Source organism: Humulus lupulus, chromosome 1 (genome assembly GCF_963169125.1).
Source record: "Humulus lupulus chromosome 1, drHumLupu1.1, whole genome shotgun sequence".
In the NCBI taxonomy this organism is placed as follows: Eukaryota; Viridiplantae; Streptophyta; class Magnoliopsida; order Rosales; family Cannabaceae; genus Humulus; species Humulus lupulus.
Genome location: NC_084793.1, coordinates 155,204,231 through 155,212,431, shown reverse-complemented (window position 1 = coordinate 155,212,431; position 8,201 = coordinate 155,204,231).

Here is an 8,201-nt window from a genome sequence, read left to right as displayed (position 1 = left end):
TAAATTCACATAAATTAATGCAATATAACAATTATTTCCCTCCAGGCACACTAATCAAGGCTCCAAGCCTTATTAGCAAATTTAGGTCGTTATAGTTTGTGCATGTTTTAAATGTTTTCCTTCACTGTTGCTTAGGTAAATTGTATCTGTAATCGCATGCAGTACGTTGCTGGTTTTTTGCTGGTATTTTATGCGTAGGTTTTTATCCTAGGGGCATCGGCCGTAGGAAAAACCATTTAGGAGCATGACTCATAGGGTACACTTTCTGGGGTGACTTTTTGGGTAAAATCCTTGTTTGCCTGTTTGGAATAACCAGTTCTTAGAGTGAAAAAATCAGGTAGCTTAGGGGACACGCTTCACAGGCGGTTTTGCACTGTTTGACTACTGAAACTTTCCTTCCAAGGAAAACTTTGACTCTGACCCTCCTGACACACGGATTCCGAGTAATCGGGGACCCGTTGGGAGCACAGGCGCGTGTTCATAGAACCGTGTGGTCTCACTCTCCACGGGCTGAGATTACCTCAGCCCGTGTAAAGGAAACACCTCGCGCTAGACTCTTTCTTATACTTGGGTCGCCTTTTCTAAATTTTCTTCTTTGTTCGTTAGGCAATCAGATGGGACCTAAGAAGAGCGCACCCAAGAAGAGCGCGGGCAGCTCGTCTTCCCAGCAAAAAGGAAAAGAGGTGGTCACGGACTCCCCGATCCCCAACTTCGGTCCAACCGTGGAGAAGGAGGTCGAGGTGGGGCCCGACGCCTTTTTCGAGGCTGAGAAGATCGCCTCGAAGGTCACCACCCAAGGGAAAGTCAACAAAATCTTGCTTTCCCACAACATTGAGATTGGGAGGGGTGCCCTGGATGCCCGATCTCCCCTTGAAGGTGAGCGGAGCTGCGCGCCGCTTGACGAGGAATACGCCGCCTGGAGTGATGAGCATCTCAAGACTGGGGCCTTCCTCCCATTGGACTAGTACTTCGCAAATTTTGAAATTACGTGAAGCTGGATCCCTTCTAGCTCCCCCCTAACTCATACCGCCTGTTAGTGGGGTTGAAGTATCTATTCCTGAAGCAGGAATGGGAGGTCCCCACGCTGGCGGACATCCTCTACTTCTTCTGCCTCAAAGCCAACTCGGAGCAGCGGGGGCGAGGCGATGGGTTCTACTATTTGACCCATTTTCCAAATTCGGTTGCGGTCATCGAGCTTCCCAGCCACCCCAACGACTTTAAGGACCAGTTCTTTATGTCCAAGAGGTTTCGCAACTGCAAACACCATTACTTCAACTATCCTCGTAAGTACCTTCTACTCTCAGCTCGTAAGTTGATTGCTGATTAGCTTCTTTTATTCGTTCTTGACTTAGAAACTATCATGCAGCCATTTTCGCGAGGACGACCAAGTCAGTGACCCTTAGGGGTCAATATGAGACCTTGGCGGGGCTCCCCCCAAGTGAAAAGGATTATCGCCAGCTCATGTCCAACGAGACGATGCTGGCGTGTAAGTTAATTTCTCTGGGCCAGACTCTGGCCTTGAGGAGACCGCGGACCATCCCCGCTGCTCGCGAGATGGCGTCCATCCCTGAGGAGGAGGCCGCGGGCGAGGATGAGGACGAGGTGCCCCTCGTGCGGCGGAAACGGGCTCTGGAGGTCGCCCAAGAAGTAAATGTGGAGAGGACTCAGTCCGGGGCAGCAGCCGGCCCCTCCGGCCAAGGTAATCCTTATTTATTTAGGGATTTAGATAGGGCCATTGCAGACTTAAGGCTTGCTAGGTTTAACCCCGGCCAAATCATTCACCGCCACCGAACAGACCCAGACCGCAACATCACTTTACTCCAGTGTGTTGACCATCTCGTGCTGCGTAATGAAATGGGTCGCCCTAGGGGAACGGTAGTAGTAGACAACACCCTAGCCTTTAGGTCGGCCTTCTTTGAGGAGTATGGGACCAATCTTAGGTCGTGGCCCTCCCTCCTGGAGGGTGTAGTAGCTCCGGGTCTTAGGCAATACGTAGAAGAGTCCAGTCCCGAGCCAGATCCGGACCCAGAGCCTCTTCTAGCTCGCGAAGTCGTTATCTTAGACTCCCTTGCTAAAGTTTCAGGGCCGGAGGTCGTGACCATAGATTCATCCTCTAGCTCGGAGGGTAGGACCCCTTTCAATACATACTTGAGACCTGCTTTCTTTTCTTTTGTTGATTTGCAAAAATATTTTTACATGTGTATTAATGCTTTGCTGTCTTTGCTTCAACAGAGGAGATGTCTCAGCCCGGGAACAAGGATTTGCGAGCCATGTTCCCTGGAGGGAATCCTTCCTCCGGGGCTTCTGGGCCCATGGTGAAGAGGCTTCGGACGGCGAAGAAAGCCATCGAGACTACCTCCAAGTCTCCTGCAAAGGGGAAAAATCAATCCCCAACTGCTCAGGAGAAAGTGCCTCTGCCCCCTCCTACAAAGGAGAAGATGCCCCCGCCTCCTCCGCGAGCTACCGTCTCTATTCGGGAACCGGAGGTTCCCACTGGGACCTTATCAACCACGACCCCAGAGGCGCGCGTCCCGGTCAACCCCGGGCCTTGGAGAAAATCCCCGATGTCTTTAGGGGACGGTCTATGAGACCGCGACCTATATGGTGGACCATTGTTACAATGCCAGCTCGAGGGATCTGCGGGAGATCGAGACAAGAAGTCCCGAGAATGTGATGGAGTCCTCATTGGGGATGACCCTCACGGTAAGTTGGCGCTGCCACTGGCACTCCCTGTTTGTTTGTATTATTACTTTTCCTAAGGCACTTGCCTTATTATCTTTTGGTCTTGCAGGGGGCTCTGGCTCTCCACCAGAGCATATCTCGGTCCCGGGCTAGGATCGAGGAGATCAGGGGTGAGCACCAGGCTGCCCAGGTTGCTCTCGCGATGGCTCAACAATAGGAAAGGGATGCCAAGGCGGCCCTGGCAACTGCTCGAGAAAACGAGAGGGTCGCCTAGGCTGAGTTGGAGGCATCCCAGACCAAGCTGCAGGAGGCCGATGCCACCAAGGCCGCCCTAGCCGCTGCGAAGATCGAGCTCGAGGAGGCCAAGGCTGCCCGGGCCGGACTGGACGCCGCGAAGGTTGAGGCCAAAGAGGCCAAGGCTGCCCTGGCGGCGGAGAGGGCAGCTTCCAGCTCCTCCATGGAGGATATGCTGTACCACTGTTGGGTCTTCAATCTGGAAGGTGACTTCTCCTTTCTGGAGCCGGACGCGTGGGAGTCCTTCTTGGAGAAGTTCAAGGCTCGCCTTCAACAAGAGGCGCCCTCCGAGACTGGGGAGACTTCCACAGCCACCGAGTAGGATGGCGAGGGGGCGACCTCATCAGAGTGGCCTGGCGGGGCATAGGACTTTTCTTTTTCTTTTTATCCTCTACATTTTTTTTGTAACTTAACATTATGAGGTTTTCTGACCTCGAGACAATTGATTTCTTAACCTTTATCTTAATTGATTTACATATTTTTGCCTCTATCTTGTTTCTCCTCTATTCATTTGGTAATAATCTTAGTTTTTGTTGGTGTTGTAACTGACATTTTACGTTCTTCTGGGAAAAAACATCTGTTAACCAACTTGAACCAACTTCTAAGAGTTAAGTCCTGGTTGTATCCAATACATTAATTTGAAAAACTTAGTTCGTGTTAATCCTTTATTAATATCTCGTGCTTTTTTTTAAGAAAAACATCGATCAATCAATTTGAATTAACTTCTAAGTTTTAGGACCTGGTTGAATCCAGCACATTAATTTTGAAAACTTAGTTCGGGTTAATCCTTTATTGATATCTCGTGCTCTTTAAGAAAAACATCGATCAATCAATTTGAATTAACTTCTAAGTTTTAGGACTTGGTTGAATCCAGCACATTAATTTTGAAAACTTAGTTTGAGTTAATCCTTTATTGATATCTCGTGCTCTTTAAGAAAAACATCGATCAATCAATTTGAACTAACTTCTAAGTTTTAGGACCTGGTTGAATTCAGGACATTAATTTTGAAAACTTAGTTCGGGTTAATCCTTTATTGACATCTCGTGTTTTTTAAGAAAAACATCGATCAATCAATTTGAACTAACTTCTAAGTTTTAGGACCTGGTTGAATCCAGGACATTAATTTTGAAAACTTAGTTCGGGTTAATCCTTTATTGACATCTCGTGTTTTTTAAGAAAAACATCGATCAATCAATTTGAACTAACTTCTAAGTTTTTAGGACGACCTGGTTATATCCAGGATATAGCTTAGTTCGCGTTAATCCTTTATCGATATCTCGTGTTTTTTAAGAAAAACATCGATCAATCAATTTGAATTAACTTCTAAGTCTTTAAGATGACCTGGTTATATCCAGGACATATGCCCCCCAAGTAATTAGGAAAGGGTCTTTCGTGGTTACTTGACATTACATCCACAAATATACACAATAATGAAAAAAGATTTAATTCTCATTACTTAATGAACAAAAGATGGCCTTTCTGATTGAGCCTTACAAAGGTATCACTGATAATATTTTTTCAAATGGATAGCGTTCCAAGTTCTTGGGACTACTTCTCCATTAAGCCGAGCTAACTTGTAGGTTCCTTCCTTTATGACCTCAGTTATTTGGTATGGCCCTTCCCAGTTCGGTCCTAACACTCCATCTTTGGGATCTTTACTGGCTAAGAAGACTCTTCTGAGGACTAAGTCGCCAATGCTAAAGGCACGTTTTCTAACCTTTGAGTTGAAATAACGAGTGATCTTTTGCTGATAGCGCGCGAGCTGTACCTATGAATCTTCTTGTCTTTCGTCAACCAGGCCGAGGGACGCGCAGAGCGATTCATGATTGCGATCTTGTTCATATGCATGGACTCTATGAGAGGCTACCTTTACTTTGACAGGAAGGGCTGCCTTACTCCCGAAAGCTAGGGAGAAAGGAGTATGATCTGTCGGCGTTCGATGTGAGGTCTGGTATGCCCACAACACCTGGGGGAGCTGTTTCAGCCAGACTCCCTTGGCTTCGTCCAGTCTTTTCTTAAGGCTCGCCTTAAGAGTTTTATTGACGGCCTCGACTTGCCCATTTTCCTGGGGATAGGCCATGGAGGAGAAGCTTTTTACAATGTCGTGCCTCTCACAGAACTCGGTGAAGAGGTTGCTGTCGAACTGCATCCCATTATCTGATACGATCTTCTTTGGCAGCCCGAATCGACAGATAATGCTTTTGACCACGAAGTCGAGGACTCTTTTTGAAGTGATTGTTGCCAGGGGCTCTGCTTCTGCCCACTTGGTGAAGTAGTCGATAGCCACCACTGCATAACAGACTCCTCCATTTCCAGTAGGGAGGGCGCCAACCAAGTCGATTCCCCAGACCGCGAATGGCCACGGGGACGAGATCATCTTCAGCTCGACTGGGGGAGCTCGGGCAACTGTGGCGAATCGCTGGCACTTGTCACATTTTTTGACGTAAGAGATCGAGTCCTTTGACAGAGTGGGCCAATAATATCCTTGCCTCAAGATCTTCAGGGCCAAGCTTTGCCCCCCAGTGTGATCTCCGCAAAAACCTTCGTGCACTTCCTACAAAATGGTCTTTGCTTCGCCTGGCAGAACACATCGTAGGAGGGGTAGAGAGTCCACGCCGGTATAATACCCCATCTACCACTGTATACCTTGGAGCCTGGTAAAGTACCCGCCTTGCGTCATTACACTCTTCAGGTAACTTTCCTGCTGTGAGATACTCGAGGATGGGGGTCATCCAGGTCAGTCTGGCGTCGATCATCTCGACCTCCGCCTCGACTTCTTCTATGCTTGGTTTCTCCAAGAACTCTACCGGTACTAACCGCAAAGTCTCTGTCTCCCCGGAGGTAGCGAGCTTTGCGAGGGCGTCTGCGTTGGCATTCTGCTCCCGAGGTATCTGCTCGATTAAGTCCCGTTCAAATGCAGACAGCTCGACTTTTACCTTGGCCAGGTAAGTAGCCATCTTGGTTCCCTGTGCTTGGTATTCACCTAGCACCTGGTTTACCACGAGCTGGGAATCGCTGTAACACTGAACGGAGCTGGCCTTCAGCTCCTGGGCCACCCTTAGCCCGGCCAGTAAAGCTTCGTATTCAGCCTCGTTGTTGGATGCCTTGAATTCGAATCTCAACACCGAGTGGAATCTATGTCCTTCTGGGGATATCAAAATGATTCCAGCCCCGGAGCCATTCTCGTTAGATGAGCCATCTACGAAGACCTTCCATGAGGCCTGGACTAAGGAGGCCTGAGGTGAATCTTCCACAGGATCTTCTCGGAATCTTGTGCATTCTGCCACAAAATCAGCCAAGGCTTGGCTTTTTATTACAGTTCACGGAGTGTACAAAATCTCGAACTGGCTGAGCTCAATAGCCCACTTCAACAGACGCCCCGATGCTTCAGGTTTTTGCAAAACCTGCCTTAAAGGTTGATCGGTTATGACATGTATTGTGTGGGACTGGAAATACGGCCTGAGCTTTCGGGAGGCCGTAATGAGACAGAAAGCCATCTTTTCTATCAACGGATACCGGGACTTAGCTCCGAGAAGCCTCTTGCTGATGTAGTAGACTGGCTTCTGAGACCGGTCTTTTTCTCGAACCAATACGACACTAGCTGCATCTTTCATGACAGCTAGGTAAAGGAAAAGAGGCTCTCCTGCCGTTGGTTTGGACAATACGGGCGGCTCGGCTAAATGTGCTTTCAGGTCGAGGAAGGCACGTTCGCATTCCTCGGTCCATTCGAACTTCTTATTCCCCCGGAGCAGGTTGTAGAATGGCAGACACTTGTCGATAGATTTAGAAATAAACTGATTAGGGCCGCCACCCTTCCTGTCAGGCCTTGGATGTCCTTTCGTGATTGAGGTGAGGGCAGTTCGAGCAACGACCTAACCTTATCGGGGTTTGCTTCGATTCCTCGGGTATTGACGATGAAACCCAAGAATTTTCCAGATGCGACCCCGAAAGTGCACTTCTGCGGGTTAAGCCTCATGCCGTATTCTCTCAGTATCTTAAAGCATTCCTCCAGGTCGGAAACATGGTTATCGGCAGTTTTTGACTTGACCAACATGTCGTCAATGTACACTTCCATGTTCTTCCCGATCTGGTTGGCAAACATCCTATTTACCAACCTCTGGTATGTGGCCCCGGTGTTCTTCAGCCCGAATGGTATGACTTTGTAACAATAAACATTAGTTGGGGTCATGAAGCTAGTGTGCTCCTGGTCCACAGGATTCATGGCGATCTGATTATAGCCCGAATATGCATCCATAAAGGACATGAGCTCGTGCCCCGCCGTGGCGTCTACCAATTGTTCGATCCTTGGTAAGAGGAAACAGTATTTGGGGCAAGCTTTGTTCAGATCGGAGAAGTCGATGCAGGTCCGCCACTTCCTGTTGGGCTTCGAGACCAACACAGGATTGGCGACCCAGACCGGGAACTTAGCTACGCGGATAAAGCCGCACTTTAAGAGCCGGGCTACTTCCTCTTCTAGTGCTTCAGCTCGGGTTGTTCCTAGGTGCCTCTGTTTCTGGGATTTCGCAGGCACGCTTTTATCCAAATGGAGGGTGTGCATGATGACGCTTGGACTGATCCTCACCATGTCTTCATGAGACCATGCGAACACATCCAGGTTCTCCTGCAGGAACTTAATCAGCTCCGCCTTCCTCTCGCCACATAGATTTTTCCCGAGCTTTACCATCCGCGAGGGATTCTGTGGATCGATATTTACCTCCTCGAGCTCTTCGATAGCTTGGAGCTCGAATTTATCCTCGCCTATTCTGGGGTCAATATCATCACTTAAGATGACATTTTCCCCTTCGGAATTCTGAGGTTTTTCAATCTTAGGATTAGGCGCAGGTTCCTGAGATTCCTCATTTCCACCTTGGGTAGTCATCGTTAACTGTCCGGGTTTTAATTTTCCCTTCATAGAAATGGTGTAGCATTCCCTGGCAGCAAGTTGATCGCCACAGACCGTGCATATCCCCGTGGAAGAGGGGAATTTTAGCGCGAGGTGGCGGATGGAGGTAACGGCTTCAAACGCTATTAGTGTAGGTCGACCCAAAATGGCATTGTACGCGGCGGGACAATCGATGACCATAAACTCGAGGAGTTTCGAGACTGTCCGAGGTCCCTCTCCCAAGGTGATCACCAGCTCGATCGTTCCTATTGCCGCCGATCCTTCTCCAGAGAATCCGTAAAGCATCATGGAGGTGGCTTTCAGCTCGGTGACAGACAAACC